This window comes from Chrysemys picta, chromosome 5 (assembly GCF_011386835.1).
Source record: "Chrysemys picta bellii isolate R12L10 chromosome 5, ASM1138683v2, whole genome shotgun sequence".
Lineage (NCBI taxonomy): Eukaryota > Metazoa > Chordata > Testudines > Emydidae > Chrysemys > Chrysemys picta.
The window spans coordinates 40,841,417-40,868,839 of record NC_088795.1 but is presented as its reverse complement, the minus strand read 5'-3'; the positions used below and the strand labels follow the sequence as shown (position 1 = coordinate 40,868,839).

The following is a 27,423-nucleotide window of genomic DNA, read 5'->3' as shown; positions in this document are numbered from 1 at the left end:
CTTAAATGCATCATAGCAGTGTCTCATATGCCTTGCAGCTAGTATTTTTGTAAGAATTAATTCGAATATAATGCAATGTACAGTTTATTATTCAACTCACCCAAAAGATCATATTAAAAATATCTGGGGCTTTCCCAAGTCTGGTCCCTGGAATCTCCTCTGGCCTGCTGCAGTTGCGCTCCACCTGTGGCAAGTCTATTGGAGAGTATCCCGCTGGGCCTTGTGTCTCAGGCAGGTTTCTCTGGATATGTTGGAGGGCCTGGAAGTTCCGGATTTCCTCCATACATCCTGTTTTTCATTGGGCCCAATCTGTGTGAATATTATTACTGATGATTATCAATTGGGACCAAATCCTGATTCCATTGAAGTCACTGCGAGTTTTTCCATTGGCTTTAAAGGGACTAGGATTTGGCCATAAACATGTATCCATGAGAACTCCTGAAGGGCATCGCCATGGAATCGAAGCAGCACCAGATATTAAAATCCCTTCTACACTTGAAATTGCATCATATTAATGGATATGGCACAGACAATTATTAACTCCATCTCATTTCACCCCCAACCAGGCTTTTCACAAACAAATCAAATCACAAACAAGTCTGTCATATTATGACCAAAAGTGCTTTGCCCTTCTTTGACTCTTTGGTACCTAACTTTCTTGCATTCACCACATTATTTTTTTAAGTGAAGCTTTCCAGGAAAGATTTTTTAATTTAAAAAAATCCTATTTATTCATGAATCTGCAAATGTTTCCAAGGAAATATTTTCGATATTACAAACCAAAATATCTTTAAAAGAAAAAAATATCAAGGAATGTACTTATGAATGAGAAAAAAATCTTGGTTTGCAAAAGAGTTTGAAAATAAAAAAAATAACCTTGCTTATCTTTGACTTTGTCACATAGATATGCTATAAATAATATACTTTTATAAACACACTGTTGCAAGGATGAAAACTGTCAAACCTATTCACGCTGTAACTGGGAATACATACAATGTTACAATTTGTACACTTTGGATGGATTGTTGTTTATCTTGTTGGAAGTAACATAAGGGAACAAATTCCTACTTGGTCTATAATAGGTATAATTATTATAGCACAGACTTACTACTAGACCTGGATGAATGCTGTGGAATTTGAGGTTTTGTTAGCTTCAGCAATCTTAAAAGATTTTCGGAACTGCCAAAATGAATCTAGACTATTTCGTGATTCCTTCCCCCACCCATCAGCAGAACTCATGGGGTTGTTTATTTGAGAGATTCAGTTACAGGCTACATTCTCCCACCAAGGGAAGGTGATATTCAAACAGTGAAGAAAACCATGAAAGATGCATTTGTACACAGCTGCTCTTTTATCCAGGGACATGAGTAATCAAGACAAAACTAGTGACCAAACTAGTGACTAGTTGCATTACAAATGAGTTAGTTGCAGGGCTGCAATGCAATTGATGAGAAACACACAAAGACTAGATTCGCCAGTACAATAATTCTGTTTTGAGACACTCTGGCAGCACAAAATACCACTAAACTGGGTTTAACTAGCCACTTGCAGATGCCCAACCCCATCTTCCCATACCAAGCCAGCGCAGGACTAACCTCAAGTAACAGAAGTTGCAAAGAGAAAGAAGTGGTTCGGGACTATTTAGAAAAGCTGGATGAGCACAAATCCATGAGGCCAGATGCGCTGCATCCGAGGGTGCTAAAGGAGTTGGCGGATGTGATTGCAGAGCCAGTGGCCATTATCTTTGAAAAATCATGGCGATTGGGGGAGGTCTCAGATGACTGGAAAAAGGCTAATGTAGTGCCCATCTTTAAAAAAGGGAAGAAGGAGGATCCGGGGAACTACAAGCCAGTCAGCCTCACCTCAGTCCCTGGAAAAATCATGGAGCAGGTCCTCAAGGAATCAATTCTGAAGCACTTAGAGGAGAGGAAAGTGATCAGGAACAGTCAGCATGGATTCACCAAGGGCAAGTCATGCCTGACTAACCTAATTGCCTTCTATGACGAGATAACTGGCTCTGTGGATGAGGGGAAAGCAGTGGATGTGTTATTCCTTGACTTTAGCAAAGCTTTTGATACGGTCTCCCACAGTATTCTTGCCAGCAAGTTAAAGAAGTATGGGCTGGATGAATGGACTATAAAGTGGATAGAAAGCTGGCTAGATCATTGGGCTCAATGGGTAGTGATCAATGGCTCCATGTTTAGTTGGCAGCCGGTATCAAAAGGAGTGCCCTAAGGGTCGGTCCTGGGGCCGGTTTTATTCAATATCTTCATTAATGATCTGGAGGATGGCATGGACTGCACCCTCAGCAAGTTTGCAGATGACACTAAACTGGGAGGAGTGGTAGATATGCTGGAAGGTAGGGATAGGATACAGAGGGACCTAGACAAATTAGAGGATTGGGCCAAAAGAAACCTGATGAGGTTCAACAAGGGCAAGTGCAGAGTCTTGCACTTAGGATGGAAGAATCCCATGCACTGCTACAGACTGGGGACCGAATGGCTAGGAAGCAGTTCCACAGAAAAGGACCTAGGGGTTACAGTGGACGAGAAGCTGGATATGAGTTGACAGTGTGCCCTTGTTGCCAAGAAGGCTAACGGCATTTGGGCTGTATAAGTAGGGGCATTGCCAGCAGATCGAGGAATGTGATCGTTCCCCTTTATTCGACATTGCTGAGGCCTCATCTGGAGTACTGTGTCCAGTTTTGGGCTCCACACTACAAGAAGGATGTGGAAAAATTGGAAAGAGTCCAGTGGAGGGCAACAAAAATGATTAGGGGGCTGGAGCACATGTCTTATGAGGAGAGGCTGAGGGAACTGGGATTGTTTAGTCTGCAGAAGAGAAGAATGAGGGGGGATTTGATAGCTGCTTTCAACTACCTGAAAGGGGGTTCCAAAGAGGATGGATCTAGACCGTTCTTAGTGGTACCAGATGACAGAACAAGGAGTAATGGTCTCAAGTTGCAGTGGGGGAGGTTTAGGTTGGATATTAGAATAAACTTTTTCACTAGGAGAGTGGTGAGGCACTGGAATGGGTTACTTAGGGAGGTGGTGGAATCTCCTTCCTTAGAGGTTTTTAAGGTCAGGCTTGACAAAGCCCTGGCTGGGATGATTTAGTTGGGAATTGGTCCTGCTTTGAGCAGTGGGTTGGACTAGATGACCTCCTGAGGTCCCTTCCAACCCTGATATTCTATGAAAGATGGATTAGTGTCAATTTTACTCCTCTCCTGCATTCACTCTTATGCCGAGTGCAGCTTGATCATACCAGAGAATTTGGATCCCCCCCAGATTGCATTTTTTTTACATGTAGTAAATGAAAGAGTTAGGGCCAAGATGAAAGCTTCCAAATCACTCTTCAGGCTGCTCTATGCTGAAGACTGACCAACTGCCCAAGGTTTGAGGAGGGCCAATTCCTACTCAAGCACTTTCAGCCTGCTAGAAGAATTTGGCCCAAGGCTATATCATACCATCAGTTTTTAGGAAGACCCCACTGTTACATTTTAATCCATGAAAATGTATATATTCAATCTAGTATATTTACTTTGGAAAAAACATTTGTATTATTTTCTGTTGTGGTAGCTCCTAAGAACCTCACAGAGGGTGTAAGCCCCCATTTTACCAGGCACTGCACACACACAAAAACCATCCTTGCTCCAGAGAGCTCAAAATCTAGGATTTTGTTAACACAGAACAGGTGACTAAGCAAACAAGGTAACAGTAGAGACAGGTATGTTTTAATAAATTAGTAGACAGTGGTCTCAAATGCCCATCTGCCTAACCAAAGCCATGGTAAATAACGTTTCCACTAAATATTTGCTACAAAAGTGCACTCCAATCCAGTGCAGAAAGCCTACTGTCAGATAATATATGATCACAAAAACTTTTCTTCTATTTTAATTCCAAGTGTCTGCATGGTGGAACAACCTATAATGTGAGGGAATTACCATGTGTTGATAACTCTTTAACTTTGAGTACTGAGGACAGACACCAACTGAAATTTTCCTAATCTAGCCCCAATTTCCCTTGAAGGAACTGGTGCTGAGATATCATTCACACAATTCACACAGTAGCTGAGATGTGTTAATTATAATGGACACATACTGCCTCATGCACTGCCTAAGTTGTTTTCATTCTACTTATGCTAGTTTCTTTCAACCCCTAGCCTCAGCCCACTGATAAACCCACCTGGTCATTTGTCATTCAGGCCATACAATCAAGTCTAAAAATTAGTGCTGAGGGGGAAGCATAGAGATATCAAATCAAATCTACATTTCAGAAAACAAATTACCTACTTTGATACAGTTGGGTAAAACTGTCAAAAATATTTTATTTGAAAACAAAAATCATAAAATGTATATTCGTAGATCATTTGCCCAGTTCTATAACATGGGTGAATGATATGGAGAAAGTGTGGGATGTTTTGTTGAAAAATATAGTAAAGTCCATCAAATTATTCAACAAATATTATTCAACTAGTACTACTTATTGAAGAAACAGCCCACAGATTCACAATGTGGTTTAATAGAAACTGCTTCATTTTACTACATGCAAAAATTAACCCTCTGCGAAAAGCTCTTAGATACCCCCAGCTATGTAAGTAGTTTTTCCATTAGTGAAAATCAAAAGTGATAGAATTCTGATGCTATATTTTCACATACAATACTCTGTGTGTGTAGACAATCTACATCAGCATAGGAAAATCTCTGACAAAAGTTGCAATATCATCCAAAATCTAAGCTTTAATTTTTGTTTAAGGTTCTAGTGTTTCTGATTTAGAAGGCAGCCTATGAGTGTCTCTTTATTGTCTCCAGCTAAACTGACTAAAACAATAAATAACGAGATGAGTTGTTTGAAGTTTTGTTATAATTATGACAACTGTTACGCAGCATTGATATGACTAACATACCAGATATTCCTAGTAAGTGGAATTTGTTCAGTGTAGCTGGATGTGCTTGGGTATGTGCTAAGATGTCAGTCATATACTTGAACAAGCATTCCACAGTTGAACTGCTTCTTTTTAATTTCCAGTGGAATCTATGCATTTCTCCCTGGTTCTTTCCATCATGGAGTGCCTCAAGAATCCATCCTTGGCCCTCTTCTCCATGTACCCTCATCTTCTGGGATATTTCATTTATAATTTCAACACTGAATATATTTAGCCCCTCTAGTTGTGACACCAAACTTGCATTTCCTCAGCTAGTTTTCTGATCTTTTCACCATCTGTATGTCTGTCTTGTCTGAAATTGGCTACTCCACATTAATAGCGTCAATGAAAAAAAAAACTTCCTTATAGGTCAAATTCCTCTTTATTTACTTGATCACAAACCCTGAACCTGTCCTTGGTCCCCTTTTCTTCTCCCTCTACCCCTTACTACTGGGTAAGCAGCAAACACATATTCAACTCTATGCTGATGACTCAAAGATCTACCTCTCTACTCCACACCTGTCTCCTTCTGTCCAAACTAAAAGCTCAGCCTCTCTCTCTGACATCTCCTTGTCAATGTTTAGCAGTCAGCTCAAGCTAAATGTGGCTAAAACAGAGCTCCTTTCCTCCCCCCACCCCCAAGTCCTGCCCACTACCTCCTTTCTCAATCATTGTGGACAGCACCACTATCCTGACAGTCACTAACCTGGGCATCATCTTTGATTTGACACTCTTTCTAGGTCTGCAAATCTAGGCTATATCTACGTCTTGCCAATGTTTTCTCTGCATAACATCTAAGATACAGCCTTTCCTAACTAGCCACACAGTCATAACTCTGTGCCAAGCTCTCATAATCTCGTATCTCAATTACAGCAACATCTTGTGCTCTGGCCTGACAATGCAATCTTGTTCTGTTCATATCCATTTAGAATGCTGCTGCAAAATCATTTCCCTGGCCCTTGGCTCTGACCATATCACCCCTCTCTCTGAATCCATCCACTGGCTCCCTTTTTTCTACTGCATTAAACATAAGATGCTTGTCTTGACTTTCAAGGCCCTTCAGCCCGTCCCCATCCTACCTATCATCTCACTTTAGCTATCAAGCTGTGGATGCTCATCTCTGAACAGGCTCCAATGATGCCAGCTTCCAGTGCCCACTTGTTAAATCTTCAAACATACACCTTCATGCCTTCTGTGCTGCCCCACACACTGGGGAGGTGATCCTCATAAACATCTGCAAAGCTTCCTCATTATCCACCTTCAGATACCTCTTCATAGCTCCACTTTGCCATGATGCCTGCCTAAAACTTGACAATGGTTAGGCCGCTATCCAATGGAGAGACCACTGGATACCATGCTGATTCTTGTACTCCCCTGGGTGTCTGTATCCATCTGTTGTCTCTTGTCTTATACTTAAATTGTACATTCTTTGGGGAAGGGACTGTGGTTTTTTTCTGTGGCCTAGCACAATGGGGTTGTGGATCATGACTAGGACTCCTAGGAACTACCATAAAAACAAATTAAATAGTAATAGATGAGGGTGGCAACACCACCAGCCAAGGAAGCTTATTGTGTGCACTTTGCTGGAATTATGATGTTTGGTTCCCACAATATATATTTAGCATATGGACAATGTAGCATGGTATTCATCTTGCATAATTGAAATGAAGTTTGAGGGTGAAGACCTTGGGTGGGGGTGGAGGGAGAAATTTCCCCTTTTGGGTTTTGTAATATTTTAAATATATCTGCAATTTAGTGCAACACAGTCCATTATGAAAGCAAAATATGTTGCCCTTCAGAAGTACTGTGCAGATTTAACAGTATTCAGAGAGGTGACTCCATAGGATGGGAAATTATTCTGAACTTTGTGGTAGACTTTTAACAAGGAATTCCTCCAATAGCCACTTCCAGCACATCACTGCATCCAGATCCTTCCACCAAAACATCTACAATGTTTTCACCATTCAGTAGTACAATGAGCTTTGCCATCCATTGTGTGACCAAGGCAGTGAAAAGGCCAGAACCTTGAAAACTGAGACTTGCCTTTCCTGTTATTTTGCCATCTGTTACTGGAATGAGGTGGAAACTTGATATGCTTTCAAATATGAACTGATCATCTGCATTTCAAACCTTGCAACAGCATGTGTGAATTAGCTAACTGAGAATAAGCAAAACAACATGTATGGATTAGCGAGGGGAACCCATTTGCAATTCTTATGTCTTTTCAAACAGCATTTTTCAGAGATTGCCTGTGTGAGTTTCATGTCCGCAGCTTTGGTTTCTTAATTAAAATTAACATAAATCAAAGGAAAAAGAAAAATGCTCTCTTTTGAAGCTTATGTTGAACATAATGAGAAAAATACGAATACTAAGTCCTGATACATTTGAGTAGGTTTGGTGTCAGAGATGGGGGGTGGGCAAAGGATATTTTTGATTGGAGTTAATAAGATATTATCAGACAAAACAAATGTTTGTAATCTTTGCAGTCAAATGAATGTGTATTGTCATCATGTTTTGCTTCTGTTTTTGATTGCTGAGAATTACAGCAATTTGACATAACTAGGTTTTGCTTATTCTCAGTCAGCTATAGCCTTGCAAAGGATCATTCAACTGCTTCTGGAAATAACCTGCAGAAGTGGAGTTATGCAGGTGTTAAAAATGTTTATGGATGGAACTGATGAATCCAAACTAAGCTGCAAAACGGAGGTTGTTTAGCTTTGTATCTGATCTTTGAAAGATTTTCTGAGATTTTTTTTAATGTATCTAAATAGTGGCACATAAACTTGTCTCCCTAAAAATCAAGACGTTTCAACTGGAGAAAAAAAGGCTCACAGTTATCAGAGGGGAACCCCAGCAAATGGGCCAATTAATCATAGGGAGTGGGGAAAAGTTCATTGGCTTTTGCTCTTTGAATGTCAACACATATTGAGGGATACGATGGGGAAAGCTTGCTTTTTTTAATTAATATTTTGTGGATGTCTGAACACAGCAGATACAAAGATAAAGTAACATCCTAAATCTTATCATGTCTAGTTTTAAAAAACCAATCTCCTGCAGCAGGGAGCAGCAGTAGCACAGAAGAAGGGAGTTGCAGCATCTCCAGTCACTGCCAGCTGGCTGCTTTCTTACTCCTACAATTTCCTGCATTAGGAACCTTCTTAGCTTTATAGTCCTTTAAGCCTTGGAAATGTCACCTAGAACATCACCTCTGTTTCTGGTTAAAGAGAAAGAAACAGTAACCCCAACTGGTCCTTTTAGGTGACACCTGCTGGTTTCAATGACCAGGATCTCCAGCATTGAAAAATGCCAAGGGAAAAGACAAAGTTTCCCATTTTAACATTTCCAATATTTTTCTTTTTTCACTCAAACAATTTGCCAAAATTGATTCAGATTAACTTTCACACATAACTGGAACTGAACCAACCCCATGTTAGAGGTCTGTTAAAACGCGCACACACACACACTTTTCACCTCTACATTCTATACTTATTGGTTTTTGCTGGAACCAGAAACTGAATATCTTGAGAGAGGCTGCTCTTGCACTATTCCTTTCCTGGCTGTAACCAGGAAATACTGGAAGTCTTACAGGAAAGCCTGTGCTTGCATGATTTCCCAAAGCAGAGGTTTGGGTAAGCCTCAAAAAAGCAGATAATTACCCGAAAGTTATCTTAACCAAACCTACAGCCTTCTTTAGGATCAGCCTTCACTAGCTGTTCCATAAACTATATTTTCTCTCTTGGATTACTGACTAATGCTGATAGCTTATCTTGGCATTCATCTGGAAAGAATTTTCAAATGTGACTAAGTTACTTAGGAACCTAAATGCCCTTAAAAAAACAAAACAAAAAAACCAGTGATTTTGGCACTTTCAATGAGACTAAGGCACAAGTGACCAGATTTTTAAAGGTATTTAGGCCCCTAAAGATGCAGATAGGCAATTTTGAAAATATCACTAGGTGCCTAGACACTTAACTCCCAATGAAAAATCCCAGTAAGAACCTATATGACTCTTTAAAAATCTGGTCCCTATGTACTTAAGTCACTTTTGAAAATGGGATTGTTACCCCTTTTTGACCCAACTGGCTAGTCAGAGTTTGGGCCCTGGGAATGTCCCATCTGGGAGTAGAAAATGATGATAGTCTGTTGTTTTTGTTGCCGTGGTCTTGTTCATTTACAAGGAATGTATGAAGTCCTGTTTCTCTGACTGCAGGAGGAATCAAAACTGAAAGGAGCAGTTTCTTAGCTTACAGGCCCAAGCTTTGTTCAGCCAGAAGCTTTGACCCAAACCTCTCTCTAGGCTTCTTCAGAGTCACACCAGACAGCTGCTTGGCTTTCTTGCTCTGGCCCTGAGTCTCTCTCAGTGTGTGTGTTCTGACCCCTATTTCCCTCTCTCTCGCGCACACACCTCTTATGTAAGCAGTATATTCAGCAAAACCCCTGCACCCACTCAGAACAAAACTCCCAGGAGAGCTCACAACCTCTTGTGTCTTAGGTGGGGGGGCTTGTGATTAACTTATCCAGGCAGTTATGTTAATTGAAGAGTAAATTCATGTCCTGTCTCAAAAAAGAGGGTTGACCCATGTAGTCACCAGTACCACTCAGTAGAACAGGATTTAGGCATCTAAGTCACTTAGGCACTTCTGAAAAATTTATCCTGACTGGCTAATCTGTTCTGAAGGCACAAGAGAACATTCTGGGAGCTTATTTATACAAGTAGATATCGCGCCACTAATAACATCAGATTTGATCCTCCATAGGGATGTGCAACAATAGGACTTATGAATAGCAAAAATATCTTGGCTAGATTTTATGTTATTTTAAAAACTCTAGTGCTAAAATAGTTAATGAATAAATCTCAATATAAGATCCCTAAACACGAGCATGAGAACATACACTCAATTCTCATTACCATGTGTGCCTCAGAAGGTCAGATTCTCTGTTGTCATCCAGATCTGTTTCATGCAGCAGAGAAGGATGCCCGTTATAGCTACCCCATTCCCTGCTCAGCTCCTCCTGAGCTATAACATAGGTAAGAGCAGCACGGGAGCTGCTCTACCTCATGCCAGCTGTCAACCATCTCCAAGAGACTGTCTGTGCTGTGTTCTGGCTACCCCAGCCACACTCTGGCCATGCTCTCTCCCCATCTCTGCACACTCCCTACACAGTGTGATGCTGAAGGAACCACCTGCACCAGCTCCCTGCCTGCAGAAGACTCCTCCAAACTGGGGGAAATCACCAGCTGGGGAGATGTGGGTCACTTAGATTCCCCTCACACTGCCTGAGCAGATCAGGGCAGTGAATTTGCCTAGGTAGAATGGTGATAGGTCTATTAGAAATACAATAAGTGATGCAGGATGGCAAGGAAATACCTCAAATTTTCATCTAACTGAGGTCTGCATTCAGGTTTATTCCTTTAAACAAGGAATCAAAGATGTTGTTTCTAAGTCCTATTGTTTTTTTACATATTTTCCTGCTGCAGTCTGGTCCAAAGTACTTCAGATAATGCTGAAATCTTGTACCTTTTACTAGGTGGATACGTTTTTTAGTCTCTTTTGGTGAAATTTTTAATTCCTAGGCTCTCCCTGCATTCATTGGGAGTTTTACCTAAGGAAGACCTGCATATTTTTGCCCTTTTTCATTATTTACATTTTTAGAATCTTCATCAGTTCTTCCACAGCTAATGTCAAGCAAACAGTGACTTCCCTGATTGTGACGCTTCAGCCATCCACATTATATAATATTGCACTGCTCCTGAAGGACATAAAAATCACAGTGGATAGCAAAGTCAGATCACACTGGGCTAGCCCTCATTCAATGTACTGCTGAAAAGCAAAAAGGTCACCTTACAGAGTATGACCAAAATCATTTCACATCAGTCACATTAAGCAAGCACACAATCCAGGTCAGAGTGCGCCAGAGACAAATATTTAGCACTTGCAAGATGGAACCATTAGTGCCATAAATGTTTCTCTTCCTTCACCTATGTCATCAATTTAAATGAAAGTTTTATATACTTTCACAATAGCAAGACAAAACCTACCTGCACACTGAGATGTGCAACAATAGAACCATGAGATGGACTAAACTAAACGCACTGATTCAGCTTCCTTGTCCTTTTTACAGCTGAAAAAGTTGTAAAATCTTAAACCAACATTAGTTAACCTGAATAGCAATGTAAGAAACTAGTGCTCTACCAATAAATGGCATGTGTGGTATAATGTACTGTACTAATGTAGATAGCTACTCAGAAAGTATTAAAACAACCTACCTAATTCAGACATAGAAAACCTTTCAGAACAACTTTCTGAGTTTGTTTCCTTGTAATTCTATGTAATGTTAGCTATATGCTAACACACCCTAACCAGAACCTCCACTCGGTTATTTTCACCCTTATTATTGGGAGAGCTGATTGTGCTGCTGAGCGTAAAAAAGGTGGCCTAACAACATTATGCCTAACATTATAAACCTTCATTTTCAAATTGCCTATAGCTTTGACAAACTTTAACCATTCGGGTTGAAATTTGCTATCCTTGGTCTCTCCCTCCGGAAAATGAAGGTTTATATAAATAAATTAATAAATACATTGAGAGAAAATACTTCAGCTATTTTTAAGAAAGAACCTACTTACTATAAGATTGTTTTGCCAATGTTCATATTTTTTCCACCTGTTTTTTGAAGTGTTTGAGTGTTTCAATGGTGTATAGCTGGAGCTTATAATTTGGCAGAGAGACAGTCCTAAGATCAAAAAGATGTCTTTTGCTGTCCCCATGAAAATCCACCCTGATCTGGCTGAGTTATAAACTATGGAAGAATCCCAGTTTGCATGTGCATAGTAGAAATTGTCATGTTTGCTGAATGTTCCGAATGCACTGTTCATGCACTCAGGCTCCTCAGCTTCTTGTATGTTATCAATACAATATGTGTAGGACTAGAAATCCAAACAAACTTTCTTTTGCATATCATAGATTTTTGTTTTCTTAAAGCAATTAAAGCAACAGCAAAAATATTAATACAAAAAGAGACAGAAAAAGAGGGATAACCAGTCTCAGGTGTGTTTCATACTAAACTAGTATCTTTTATACATCTTAATAGGATATTAATGCTTGGTAGGATTGCTCACTGGTCCTGCATATTAAGTTCACTAAAATTTAAGCTCCAGGGCACAGCTGGTATAAATCAGCAGTGTTTAGTCAGTTGAGTTACATCGGTTTCATTAGTTGATTTTCTTTGTGTTCAATAATCAGGCTTATGCCATTATTTCGGCTATTATTTTAAAGTAGGTACTGGATATTTTCTAGGATGCTACTGCAGTCCTAACTGACTGAAAAAGGGCTCGTCCCTGAATTTCTTACACATCTAAAATCATCATTGGTCAATAGGAGCCTTGGTTGTGCATGCTTGATCACTTTGCTTCATCCTAAGAAGAGTTCAATAGAAGTAAAATATAACAAACAGCTGAAAAATATGTCATTTCTGCATGATTTTTCTAACTTTAAAAACACAAGGAGTCATTTTAAAATGTCTGCAGACAGAGTCCTAATAAACCTCTCAAATTTTATGACAAGTTGGACCATGGCATTTCAGAAAGGATTTGGTTTGGATTGTTAAACACACTCCATAAGCAGAACCATATCTTGGGTTTGTTAACTCTAGTAGTGCTATATTTGGACTGGAAAGTAGTTAGGGGTGAGTACGAATAACCATTAGAAGGCAAGTTAAAAGTCTCAAATAGATGATACTATACTCAAGGAAGAAACAACTTGAAAGTATCTGGGCAAATTTCCACGTTGCCTGAAGCAATACTTTTTCCCATGACATCAGATTCAAAACAACCACTATATTATAGCCCATATGTTGATTAAAGAAAAACCCTCGCAGTACAGAAGCATACACCAGGCTTCTAAACAGTGATTGTACCAAAGCTGGATTGCTTGCAAGGCAAGGAAATTAACAAAGCAAACAATAAAAAGCCCCCAGTATTCAGGATAAGGAGCCTGTGTAGGACATCTCAGCAAGATGTTGTGAATACAGAGGTAAGAAAAAAAGCAAACTGACTGGATATAAATATATCTTTAATCTAGCTAGATAAATACAGTAAGTGAACAGTACTCTAAATATACAGTAATCTACAAGAAAATGAAGAGAGATGGCTATGGATAATGTGGTTAATGAACACAGTTGTGTTTTTGAAGTCATGTGGCATTTCAGTGAAAAAACTGGACTCTGGAGTAAGGTTTGATCTGGGTTACGAGGATGAGTTAGAAGGTATAGCAAGAAAACTCCCTGTAAGGTAATGGTGAGGATGAGCATGCAAGAGAAAGTAACTGTAGAGGCTTGTCAAAGGACTGATATGGCTTTCACAAGCAAGCCTGCATTTTTAAAGAGGGAAAATAGAATGTGATTTGCTAGAGATGTTAAAGCAAAATCTGTAGAGTATCATTAGTACATCACGGCATCTAGCAACTGAAAGTGACAGAGGCAATTCATAAATCTTACATCTAACAACAAAACAAGTCATATTCTAGAGGCAAGAGACATACTTGCTATAGGTTAGTGAATTGATGGTGTATAAGAAAGAGAATTAGGAATCAACTGTCTTAATTAGGTAGGACCGTAGACCAGTAATGTTTACTATAAGTTGTTGAGTTCACCAAGATGTTCTTTTATTAGATCTTGAGTTATCTGATCATTTGATCAGCTTTAATAAAAGGTTGCAGAACATCTTTGTTCTTTCTTCATCTCCTACAAAATTTATTTAATCCAAATCGAGATCTGAGCCATTGTAAATAAGAACAAATTTGGCTAGGGGGTAAAGCAGGCAAATTGCTAATTTTGATTAACAATAATGATGTAGGCTCAGGTTGCTTCCTAAAGACTAATTACTAACTGGGAGGAGTTGATCAGCTGAAGCTGGTCATTAAGGTTTGGGAAATCTCCTGGACCAAGACTTCATATTATTATTGTTATAAAATTAAAATAAAAAGAGAAAAAAGTTTAGCTAGATAGCATTTTTTAAATGTGTAATCTCCATTGATATGTGCAGTAGTTCTGGAAAAAAAAAAAGATGCCCTATTCATTAGCCAGCCATTTTAATCATCTCTCAAAATCCCATTCAGTTTATAGGTTTTCTCTCATTTCAAATAAGATAGGAAGCATTTTGCAGCAATACTGTATGTGTAATTAATTTAAACACCCTCCATTTATTGATCCCAAACTTTAAATCAGGGGATGCTATTGGTCAATGTCACATTAGTCACTGAAAGTGTTTAACAGAAAAGCCATGCAAATAAACCCAGCAGCAAGAACCCTAAGCCACTTGATTTAAATCTGCATATCAGTTTTCTCCAAGCTGGAGTCTGGGCTCTAGGAGTATGTAGGTAAAATAATATACACCAGTCATAATTAATCTTAGGTACTGTCAACAACAGAAATTTACAAGTGTGCTGCTTCCAAGCAACATCCGTCCTCCAGGCAGCCCTAATAGCCATCTGTTATTTGTCAGAGGGATCTTAAAATCCCCGCTTTTAATGATTGTCTCCCACATCTTTGATAACTTTACTGCAGCCACCTGTGGTAGATGCTCAAGGTAGTAAATAACTTATTTTTTAAAAAGGCTTTTCAGAAAAATTGATGTGAAATATTATTTCACAAGTATACAATGCTTTACATGTTCAAAGAGTTGTGCAAACTTTAAGGGCCCAGTTCATGAGTCTAAAACTGCTCTTGTACACCAGCCATTAATGAAACAGAGTGGCCAGATTTGGCCCTTAGGGATTGCCCCTGCTATATAGGGCTTCCCTGGAGGTCTAGTGCTAATGTAAGGTGACCCTCCCTTGCAGCCCCATGCTAGGGTCATGGCCAGGGAAAGGGGTATGGCGAGACAGTTTGGGTATTCTTGGCAGGTGCAACAGCTCCTTGGGGCTGCAGTTTAGATCAGCCTTTAGACTGCTCTAAAATGTGAATGACCAGCCCCAGAATACAGGCTGTTCAGATATGGGTTAAAGCCACTCTTGTTGCCTCTCAGGTCCTACCCTGAGCTGAACTTAGCTAGAACCTGTAATGAGGGCCTCATAATTCAATATATTCAGTTGTGATAGATAGACTCTATTAGAATGTCCTGTTTGACATTATAACAAAATCCTAAAATGGCCCAAATGTATGTTCTCTTCCTTTGCAACTTTGACTTTCCATTCCATTCCCTGATACCTCTCACAGAGGAAGTGACAATATTAACTTACAGTATTGCAAACTATTATTTGACACCCTTTGATTAAGTTCCAGTTTAGAGAAATAGTGGTATATGGTACATTAACTTCTACTGCTTCCTTTGAACTGTGTCTTTGCAGAAAATTTTTCCAGATCTGTTCAGGAGGTGCTCTTGACCAGTAAGGCTAGTTGAACTTCCTGTGCTTCAGTAATCTATTAATTTTAAACAATGGTTCCATAAGTATAAATGCAATTACATGTCAGCAATGAAAGGGTTAATTGGTGTGCATGAGAGTTGCAGGGATAAATTCCTACCCAATTTGTTGGAAATAGGCCATGTCCACCTTGATTGCATTGGCCTCCTTAGCACTACAAAAATAATTTTCCCTCTCTTGATATTCACCCCTTCTTGTCAACTGTTGAGAATAGGCCACTTCACCTTAATTGAATTGGCCTCGTTAGCACTGACCCCCCATTTGGTAAGGCAACTCCCATCTTTTCATGTGCTGTGATATATATACTGCTTACTGTATTTTTCACTCCATGCAACTGATGAAGTGGGTTTAGCCCATGAAAGCTTATGCCCAAATACATTTGTTAGTCTCTAAGGTGCCACAAGGACTCCTCTCTGTTTTTGCTGATACAGATAAACACAGCTACCACTCTGAAACCTAATTCCCAAGCTCCACATAAACAACAACAAGAGGGTGTTCAAATATTCATGAGGCTTGATAATAAATAGTGTATTCTTTCTTTTCTTCTTCTTTGACACTAAATCTATGCCACTTCAGACCCTTGACTGAAACAATGGGAGCGTGTTCTTACACAACTGTGATGATTCAGGACTTAACCTATACAGTCACTCATACTAAGAAATAGTCTTCTGTTCATCTCATTGAAACCTATATGGGTTGGTGTGAAGTAGGATGCTACTCAATATGATCAAGAGCATCAGAATATGACCTTAATTGGTAAATTTTAATTGGTATTTTATAGGAAGCAGTGGTCTGATCAGAAGCCCACCTTAAGGGTGAAAAAGGTCTCTAGTATTTTCTATGACTGTATTTCAGTTGCAGAGGAAAAGTGAAATTTGCTAGCATATTGCAAACTTTGTGAATCGCATTGATGGCTTCTTGATTAATTAGATCAGCACAAGACACCTGAACATTCACAACACTCACAAAAATAACACCACTGCAATTTTTTTTTAAATGAGTCATGCCTTCAGTGATTTCAGCTACTTCACCTCCATGGATCACAGTTTTTATATTTGTACTTGATTGCTCTGCAAAACTCAGATTGGTATAACATGCTGCAATTCATTAAAATAAAAAAAGATTCTTTCAGCTGCTCACTCTTTTAATGGAAATAATTATGCAACAGGTAAAGAGTAATGCACCTAACTGTGCATACCGCTGTTGTTAGGAATGCATTTTTAAAAATTAAACTTAATTCAAATACAGCAAACCTTCACAAAAATAGCCTTAAGATATTTAAATCAACACACGGTAAGAATCTATTCTATCTCCCTTCAGTCAAAATCATAATCTGGCTGAAAAAACATAACTGAATGCATCCTTTAAAACAAGTCTTTTTTCTCCTCCATCTTTTGTTTGTGTTTTTGTTTTAAATACAGACCACAAAACCAAATTCCAACTCTGCCTTCCTGTTAGAATGTGCAGTTGTGCAAGTCAAACATTCGTTTTCTTTTAAAATAGTAATCACTAAACAGGCCTTGGGAATAGGAGCTTATCTTTCTTAAAGTGAGGCTAAAGGAGCATTGCCTATTAAAAAGTGTTACTCTCAGGTGCAGCTTTTAAATAGATTTGGCACTACAATAGGAAAAAATGAGGTTTCCAGACTTTGTCCTATAGTCAGTGCCAATGAGGTCTCATTTAGCCTGCAAGCAATTTTGATATTCTGAAGGATTATTTTAATAGTAGTTTCATAATAGAAGACTAATATAAATACTGGTTAAGTTTCATAAAATCTCAGCATATGTAGAAGCTGCATTTCAGAGTAAAACAATATATAACTCTTGGTAAGCTCCCACATTGAAAAGCTAGCACAATCAGGTAAACTGCTGTTAAATTTATTTGAAGCCTGTTTATGGTTTAGAAAGTTGTTTGTTAGTTGGTGGGCTATCCATTCTCCAACCCCGAATTCATATTTAGGTGGAAGTCTAATTTAATCTTCTTAGAGTCATTTGATTTGTATACCGAACAACTGCTAGGAGTACTGTTAATTCAGACAATGACATTTACTGTAAGATCTCAAAGAGTAGGCCAGCTCTCAAAAGTCAGTTTGTAAAAGTGTCACTGTGGGGCTGCACATGTATTTTCTCTTAGCTGTACTTTTCTGTTATATATGATCAATGTACAGGTTGAAGCGTTGGTTGGTTGGTTTTTAATTCCAGCCTTAAAAATCCAGTCAGGGCTCTGAGGGTCAAGCTAGACTTTATGGTTCCCCCATCCCCAGAAATACAGGTCCATTACACCTGTCCTTCAATGGCTTTGCACAGGTAGAACTAGTTGGAATTTCATTCTGTTGAAGACCTAGAAGATTAGAACATTACTCTCCTTATTTCTTAGTTGTGTTGGCTTTGCAGGGCTAACAGGAGTAAAAAGCAGGACAGTTATTTTAATCACTGAGCAGACATGACTTTTAATACACCTAGAAAGTAGCTCTGTAGGGTAAGATGCCATTCTTACGCAGTCACTTTTCTGAAAAAAAGGCAATCTTTACGGCAACCTTCTACCCAAATAAAAAATCTGACAGAAAATTTGCCATTTTCTCTTTCCTATGAATTCTGTGAAAGAGCTCTACAGAAGAGACAGGAATGTTGTTCTTGACTTGTTTAGATATTGATTGTTTTCTGAGATAAAAACAGTTGTCATTTGTGACCATCATACTCATATTGTCTGTTACATTCACAGGCTTCCTAAACAGTCTAATCAGAGATTTCCCTTCAAGGTTTCAGGCTCTCCTTGTACTCACAACAGCCTATAACACACACTCGATTTCATACCTACCTGCTTCAACATCGGGTCACTCCAGTCTACCAACCTTGACCTCTCTTCTCTCTCCTTTCTAAAACTCTCCTGGAGCTTTGTTCATTTGAGCCACCTCATCGCTTCTGGGTTCTCAGCCCTCTCTCTCTCAGCCACTGACTTGCTTCCTTTTAACTTAACCCTATACTTTTGTGTTTAGCTTATGACCTTATGACCAAAGGACCCAAGGTTTTGCTCTTTGAAAGGAAAGGCAAAAGCATGAATGAGTGACAACAGCAGAATCTCCTGCTCTCATTACATCTCTATCTCATCCTTCAGCAGTGTGTGTATGGGGAGAGGATAAACCCTATTGGGCTATAACTTTACTGTGAATAGTGCAATAGAGGCAAGCAAAGGAAAAGATAAATGATTTTGCTATTATTCATTAGGTGAACAGTAGTTTCCCTACACGTATTACTAAGTCCAGTCCCACTCTGCCATCTTTACAGTATACCCCACTCTCTCACAGCAGGTGCCTTGGGATCATTGCACAGTCCTGTTAAAAGGAGTGGGTGGTACTGAGTCAAGGGCTGTGGTTTAGACGACCTTATACATACCTATGTATAAAATTCATAGCCCAGATTAGGATAAAACCTATCACGTTTGCACCATAAGGGTAACTCTACTATGCCAGTACTGACACACCGCTATTAGCCCTGCCTCTGTAATCAAGCCATTCTGACAAGCCTAGAAAAGCCATTTGATACTAGGGATGAGAGTTTATGAGCAATGAGTGCAAAAAACAAACAAACAACAAAAACAAAACAAAACACACAAAAAATCCACATTGTTAAAAAACAGAAGATTTAATAATAAATGTAATAAAAATCCCCCTACACTCAAGCTATGAAAACGACTGAACCTATAACAGCAAAGTTGATTATATACAAATTTAATGGGATATTTAATTTCAGTATATAGGGACTATACCAGGGGAGGTGGCTGGAAAATTCTGCCCCCGCCATTTTAAATGGTGGAAGAAAAAAACTATGCAAAATTTTGCTTTTTTTCAGGGGTGCGGGCTTTTTGTAGCTGGTTAGAAATGTTTCCATCTGAAAATATTTTGAACTAAAAATGGGAAATATTTTGACTAAATTGTTAATGCTTTTGTCCAGCGTTGTGTATGGTGTTCCCACCCTCGGTTTGCATGCCAGGTGCATCATGATGTAGATTCAGAGCCCAAGCCTGTAAATTATTTGATTTGGGCCCTGTGCCCCTGCAGAGCCTCCTTGAAACTTATGGGGCTCCTGACAGTTGTCAGGTTCTCCCCTCATTGCAAGTTGGGGACCCTACATACTACAGTATCTATCTACATCTATATGTGAAGGTAGATAGATATGAGCGTGCATGAAGTTGAAGGTTTTTCCTTTTAGAGTACCTGATATTACTGTTTTCAATGTGATCTTCTCCGCCTCGCTCAGGATTGCCAGATTGGTACTGCAGCAGTAGGCGATCAGCCAAGGCTTTTCTAGAGCTACCTAATAATATTGCTTAATATCTGAAACGCCATATCCTCCCTTCTTTACTGTTTAGAATCTATCTCTGAAGATCATACAATATTTTAGTGATACAAACTGATAGAAAGTTAGATGGGAAGGTCATTCAAAATATTAACTATTGTTGTTACAGAAGCCATCTTCCTATTCTAGGACACTACGTTTTTTTCATTTTTATTTTAATCTTGCGCGATATTAGAAGTAGGATGTTATGTGCAAGTTTTAACCTTAAATTAAAAAAAAAAAAAAGAAGTCGACATTCATATAAAGAAATAACCAAATCTTGGTGCATACCTTGAGTTTTAAAGTGACTTTTTTAACTGCTGTGGGAATCTATTATAGAACAAACAGTCACAAGTAGCCTCACATAAATCTTCAGAAAGTGTGCAGTTAGGATATTTATTAAAGTTGAAACTGCACAGTGAGTGAGGAACCAGTACAAAAACTGTTTTTGTAAGATGCATAATTTGCTCACATCCTGTGTTATATTAAACATCCTCACAGCATCCAGATTAGCCATTTATGATGAAGACAACATATTGTGCAATTATAATACTTCTCAGAATTATGAGAAGAATCAGGATTATGGAATAATTTATCAGTGTTCAGCAAGTTACTATACTTAAGTTTGAACACAACAGTTGTTTCAGAAGATTGTTTTACACAACTTCTTTCTTCCACAGATGGTAAGAGGTCAGATTCTCCTTTCCATTTTTAGTTTCCTCAAATCAGGAGGGTGAAGGCCACAGGCTCTGTGGAGCCCCAAGGCTAGTTCTATCCATGGGGATTGTTGGTTGGTTTTTTTGAGGAACTTTAATGTAACATTAGACTATTATGGTCTAGGTGTGCTTCATTAACATAATTGGAACTGGGCCTTATTTATCTCCTTCCAAGGTATTAAGCAGTACTTTCTAAGACTTCCTTGGAACTGCAGGAGAACTTGTATGGATGATTATTAACCAGGTTTATGACAGTAGTGCTTAAGGGCCAACCAAGAGTGGGACCCCATTTTACTGGGTGCTGTCTAAACAGACTACTAGATTACCCCTACCCCAAAGATCTTACAGTCTAAATATACAAGACAGACACAGGTGCAGGGGAAGGAGAGTAACACACAAACAGAGTGAACTGTATGATGTTGGCAAACATGTTAGATCCACTTTTGGGAGGAGGGTTTCTAAGGAGGGGTTCAGATGAAGGGAGAAAAGGGTAAGAAGGGCAGGCATGGAGCAAAACTGAGGTGAAAAGGGAAGAGGATTGGAACAAACAGCCAGTCAGCACAGGGGCAGAGGAAGCCTGAGGACATTCTACAGGTTTGCCTGCTTCTGATCCTACTGGCTGGAGTATCTAGCTAGCTCTTCTCTGCAACTTGCCCCTAGGGCCACAGGGGATGAGGCATTATCTGGGTCCTACTGCCCTCTAGAGTGTCTTCCCTACACAATTCTGAGTCCAAGGGGTAGTAGGTCCAGGTGGACCCCCTTTTATCTTATCCCCAGAGGTGCAACAATCCTTGCTGAAGTCACTGACTTAAATACTAGCACTAACTGCATGATTAAATTATTCCTTTTGAATTACAGTAATTTTTTATTTTATCAGGTACTATTTCTAGTATACAAGTACCAAGAAATCAGAATGAAGATAGAATTATATATGGAATTTGCCTTGTAATTACATACCAGTTGCAAGAGTTTGTGGAAAAATAGAAAAGCTATTCCATGAAAATACTCAAAGACAAGTGTCAAAGTTTTAATTCACAGGGTTTAAAGTTGACCTATTTTTCATTTTTAAATTTAAGTTCTTTTTAAAAAATTATATTTTCTTTCCCCCCCTTTCCTTTTGAAGATTATCTTAAAAGACTGGGGTGGTGGGGAAGGAAGGAGAAATAAACATGGGGGGGAAAACTACAGAAAAAAATAAAATGTTGGCAATTTTTTGAACAACAATTTTTTGCAAAAAAAAAAAAAAAAAAAAAAATCAGAGTGTCGTCTGACAAAAAGATTGTACTAGACAGGGTTATAGGCACACCCTAGAATTTTAAGACAAAATCACAGAAACAGACCTACAGGGAGTTACTGGAAAGTTAGACCAGTATAATTGAAGCTTGGTCTACATTTAAAGTTTTGCTACCACAGCTATGTCAGATGTCAAGCTCTCTCTCCCCCATCCACCCACCCCATGCCAGCAAAAGCCCTAGGTTATACAGAGATGAAGTCCTTTTGCTGGTATAGCTTATTCCATTCAGAGGACTGATTTAAGCTATATAGGCAGAAGAACTCTTGCTAGTATTAAGTTGCATCTACACTAAGATGTTTGCCAGTATAGTGGCACCATTGTAGCTATGCTAGCAAACCCTTCTAAGCATAGGCAGGGCTTGAGAAGAATTTGGCCCTTGAGCCTTTTTACATTCTTCAGTGGTATCCTTTAAAGTCTATAAAACATCTTTGAGAAACCCTGCTCCTTCATTTTTGAAAACAGAGATAGTTCTATTTATTCATGTGCAATAAAAACCATCAAGAAAACCAAAGTGATTTGTGCTTTTAGCCTGCATTTTAGAAGGCAATTATGCAAATAATAAATGTACATAAAGGAGAAAGAATGAAAGCTCAGTGATGGAGTATAAAAAATATCTGAAGGACAAAAGTAAGTATTATTTGATCTGTTTTATTCTACCTGACAGATATTATATCTACATTTAGGTAACAACTCATTTAGATCCATGCAAAAGCAAGCAAGTACATTTTGGGCTAAGATGTCTTACTGAAAGTAATAAAATCCTTTATTCACACTCAGCTTCTATCTCAAGCATTTAATAACTTGGCAGTGCTATACTTGTACTCACAGTATCATAAACCCAATTGCACAGAAGAATGGAACCAATCAGCATCTGCTAACAATTTGTTTTTGCTGATATGGAAAAAAATAATTACGTTATTTAAGTATTTTTCCTCATGGAGAAACATGGCTACATATGGGGAAAACCATCAGATAGCAACATTTTGTTGCTACACAAGTTTCTATAGCTTTTATATTTTGCACAGTAAGCAAATGAGATTCCTACCCATTGAATTTCATATAAGAACACAAGAATAGTCATACTTGCAATTGGATCATAACCAATGGTCCTTTTATCCAAGTATCCTGTCTTCTGACAATGGCCAGTGCCAGATGCTTCAGAGAGAATGAGCAGAACAGGGCAATTATTGAGTGACATCCCATGCTGCCCAGTCCCAGCTTCTTGCAGCCAGAGATTTAAGGACACCCAAAGCATGGGGTTATATTCCTGACCATCTTGGCTAATAACCATTGATGGACCTATCTTCTATTAACTCATCTAATTCTTTGGCAATGAGTGCCACAGGTTGACTGTGTGTTGTGTGAAGAAGTACTTCCTTCTGTTTGTTTTAAACCTGCTCCCTATTAATTTCATTGGGTGACCCCAGTTTTGTATTATGTGAAGGGGTTGATAACACTTCCTTATTCACTTTCTCCATACCATTCATGATTTTATTGACTTCTATCATATCCCCCTTTTAGTCATCTCTTTTCCAAGGTGAACATCCCAGTCTTTTCAATCTTTCCTCATAGGGAAGCAGTTCCATACCCCTAATCATTTTTGTTGCCTTTCTCTGTACCTTTTCCAATTCTAATATCTTTTTTATTTTGCGATGGCGACCAGAACTGCATGCAGTACTCAAGGTGTGGGCATATCATGGATTTATATCGTGGAATTAATATATTTTCATTCTTATCTAACCCTTTCCTAATGGTTCTAACATTCTGTTCACTTTTTTGACTGCAGCTGCACACAGAGCAGATGTTTTCAGAGAACTATCCACAATGACTCCAAGATCTCTTTCTTGAGTGGTAACAGCTAATTTAGACCCCATCATTTTATATATATATATATATAACTATATATGTATAGTTGGGATTGTTTTCCAATGTGCATTACTTTGCATTTAACAACATTGAATTTCATCTGCCCTTTTGTTGCCCAGTCATCAAATTTAGCAAATTTGAACTGCATGAGACTCACTAGAGAATTTGTCCTTCCAAATTCTGTATTCAGCCTGGTCTTCTACTATGCTGAAGCATTCTTAAACGGAACAAATGATGTCAGCCAAAAACACAGCAGGTATTTGTGCACTTAAAGAGGCTTGATAAATTTTGAAATGTGTTATTTTCATTGCAGATTGAGAGTTTCTGATCAAGTGAAAAACCATCACTTTAGGCTCTGATCTTGCAACTGACACTTTGTGCATTAAGTCCCATTGAATTCAATTGTAAAAGTGAATTCTGTAATAAAAACAGAATAGTGTTGTTTTTATAGATTATGTGCCCAGCTCAGCTTCACTTCCACAGTCCCACTGACTTCAGTGGGGTTACACAGTCATAGAGTAAAAGTTAGCTTCATGTATATTAATATTTTCAATGTGAACAAAGTTTTAATTAATAATGGATTAGATAATTATATTGATCATTTACAGTATAGGATTTCAGAAGTTTTATCTGCACAACTATTGTGTTTATTGACTGACAAATCTCAAGAAGATCAGGAGTTTATTTTAACATGCAACTGAACATTTAGATGCGTATTTTAAGCTTTTCTGAACTATCCAAGCCTTTTGGTTCTATTAAATTGTGTTGTTACTCTCATGAGAATAGCCTCTCTCATAGTATTTTGGCAGTTTTACTTCCTGTCCTTTCTGAAACCAGAAAATGTTAAAGTTCCAGGGAAAAGGGGAAAAAAGGGGAAAGAAGTGAACCAAACATTTCTGAATCCCTAAAAAGGTTTTCCTTATGGAAAACCCCTATAGAAATGTATAGCTTTTCTATAGTTCTCCCATTATCTTGTAGAATTTAATAGAGGATTGTATTCTATGGGATAAAGTAAAATAAAATACCTATGAAAAGGATATTATTGTGTGATATTTTATCAGTTTTTATAAAAAGCACCAGAGATTGTGTACAACAGAAAAACATGCCATTTCAATAACTACTGAATAAAATACCACCCAATTAAAAAAAAATCAATATATAGAAACATATGGGAAGATAATTAATTAAAAGAAAATGAAAGGATATGAAGGGAAGGTAATAACTACAGGGTGCAAAGGGAAGTTTGAAAAAGATTGTTCACAAACAAGCTTTAATGTTATTTCAGGGGAGAGCAAGCTTGACAATGTAAAACCCACCATCACAAAGGCACAGTCAGCTACTCAACAGTGGAAAATAGAGCTAGTTACATTTTTTCAAAACCTCCTTTGCAAAAAGAATGTCTAGCAATTTTTGTCCAGCACTAACTGTAAACAGTGCTGGACAAATAGAGATAAAAATGGCTCAAGGACAACATCTTGCATGTACTCAGGGCCAACACCATGAGTGACTGTATGATCTATAGTGCCAATTTCAACTCAAGACACCTCTTTGTAGACAGCCATTGTAAAGAATGGAGAATATGGAAAATTACAATATAAAAATTGACCTCTTGTATTGTTGGAAAGATCTCTTACTTTAAATGACATGCAGACAATAGTTCCTTCACAGAGGAGATTCTGTGCATAGAAATAACTAACTCACATATGAAATCAGTATTGTGGATATGCAAAACTATATACTGCACATAAAGATCCAGCTGAATAACAGCATGAATTGTGTGCACTCGTGTCAACAACATCATGCCAAGGCAAGTCTTAAATTTCTGTAGCAGCTGATTAATATATAGTTCCACATTGCAATGGTCATTTGGCTTTGCGAACACTATACAAGGTCAACTATTTCTTACTGCTTGCCAAATGAGTTGTATTCTTCAGCCCATTACTCATTTTTAAGGAATGCACAGCAATAAATGAATATTGAATGGCTGACAACAAGTCTGATTTTAAAACAGATAATTACTTTTTGCAATTACATTTTCCTCATATTGCTGCTTGTCAGTGATGTGCAGTAATCTCATTTAAATGCTGTGATTTGCTAAATAAACAGGGTTTATCCCATCTGCAGAATACTAGTAGCTTCAATTTAGGTTTCTTCTATATTATGGAAGTTTATCACAATTGCTTCTGAAAGTTTAATTTAATACTCAGTCACTTGTATATAGCCTGTGTAAAGGCCTGAATATTGAATAAAGCTAACCATTTTTAAGCACAACTCCTGGTGCTAAGTTTAGCATTAAAGGTTCTGCAGGACCCATTAGGCCAGCAGTGACATCTATGCAACCCCACCATGACCTAACAAAGTGAGAGGTTCACAGAGCTCAGGTTGAAGCCCAAACCTGAATGTCTACACCTCAATTAAACAGCCCGTTAGCCTGAGTCAGCTGGCATGGGCAGCCCCGGGTGTCTAATTGAAGTGTGGATACACCCTTAGTGACACCTGTGCACGCCCTTTGCTTTAGGTGTTCACATTGCTGTAACTGCTTGGAATGTAGTAAATAATTCCACTGATGTACAAAATGGAATAGAATCCAGCTCCCCCCGCCCTTTTTTTTTCCTTTTCAGTGTTGGCTCTACAAGAACAACAGTGGAAAAAAACCTTAAAATCTTATTTTTGTCACTGAAACCAGCATGTAAGACTGAATATACATGGGACCCAAATTACTAAGAAGGTGACATTTGTACATTGTCACTACTCAGACTAGCACTGTAGTTTAAGCATAATTTAAAATATGCATGTCAGACCCATTGTTGGCCTATACATAAGCACTCTAAGTGCTGCCTCAGTCCTTTAAAGAGGATCATTTCATGACAAAGCCTAATTATTGTTTAATGCTGGAATTTTGAAGAGAGCCTAAGTGACTTAGGAGCACAAGTCCCATTGGAAAAAGTCAATGGGACTTGAACTCCATATTTTCAAAGGCATTTAAGTGTCTAAAGATGCCAAAGGTGCCTGGTGGAATTTTCAAAGGCAGTCAGTGGAAGTTAGGCATCCATCTCACTTAGGTGCTTACCTGGATCTTTAGGCAACTGTAAGATAACATACTCACCACAGCATCCCCCTTGTGTCAGAATGCAATGCTGCAAGGGGTCCTTGTCTCCAGCACCTCCTGCAGGCCATCTGCCTCTCACCAGGTCTTCTGTGTCTCAGTCCTCTAAGCAAGTCACATAAAGTTCAGTCCCCTTTCCAGAGCATTGCAACAAAAAGGTGCAACTAAAAGTTCACAAAGCCTCCCAAACAAGAGCACCTTCAGCCCCCCTTTCGGGCTATTCCTTAGCTCATCCTTTGAATTACTCTTCAGTCCTACCCTGGGCTCATTATTCCTTGCACTGGGCCTGCATGCCCCTTCCTCTAGGCCTAATGGGGGAATCCAGGCCCACCCACTACCCACAGCTAGATCTTCTCCTTCAGACATGCTGTGGTTTCCCTGGGCGCTTCCTGCCTCTAAACCCCCTTGTGTTGCTTCCCCACAGTCTTTCCTTAACACAGCCTCCCTTTGGGTCTCAGGCTTCTAGCTTAGCCTCTCTCTGCTGAACTAACTACTCTTCCCTCCCTAGCTTCACTGAAGCACAGCTACTGACCCTTCCTCAGGGGTTCCCCCACAGGAGCTTAACCTATTCCCCATACATTCTCCTACCTGGCATCTGCCTGTTTCAGCCCTATCTACAGGCTTCCACTTCCCCTCCTACCAGAATCTGAACTACACTCTGTAATTTCTCTTAATAAGACAGTCCTGCCTTCTCTATAGTCTCCCCATCAGAATTCCCTTAGCTTACTTAGAAAGTCAGGTGCCTAATGAATCTTACTTAACT

The 27,423-nt window shown here is 38.8% G+C and overlaps 1 protein-coding gene and 1 long non-coding RNA gene across 2 annotated transcripts in view; one reads left to right on the top strand and one right to left on the bottom strand.

The window, feature by feature from the left end:
- Positions 1 to 100: 100 nt before the first annotated feature.
- On the bottom strand, positions 101 to 27,377 carry LOC135983608 (uncharacterized). Its single transcript, XR_010601316.1, has 3 exons — positions 27,249 to 27,377; positions 26,661 to 26,765; positions 101 to 309 (listed from the first exon to the last, which is right to left on the bottom strand). It is a non-coding gene; the product is annotated as an uncharacterized LOC135983608 (long non-coding RNA).
- PDE5A (phosphodiesterase 5A) overlaps positions 12,936 to 27,423 on the top strand; it is a 198,610-nt gene continuing 184,122 nt past the window's right edge. Inside the window, exon 1 of the mRNA XM_042842380.2 lies at positions 12,936 to 12,956. The gene's annotated coding sequence lies outside the window, so the exon portion shown is untranslated. The remainder of the gene's footprint in view (positions 12,957 to 27,423) is intronic.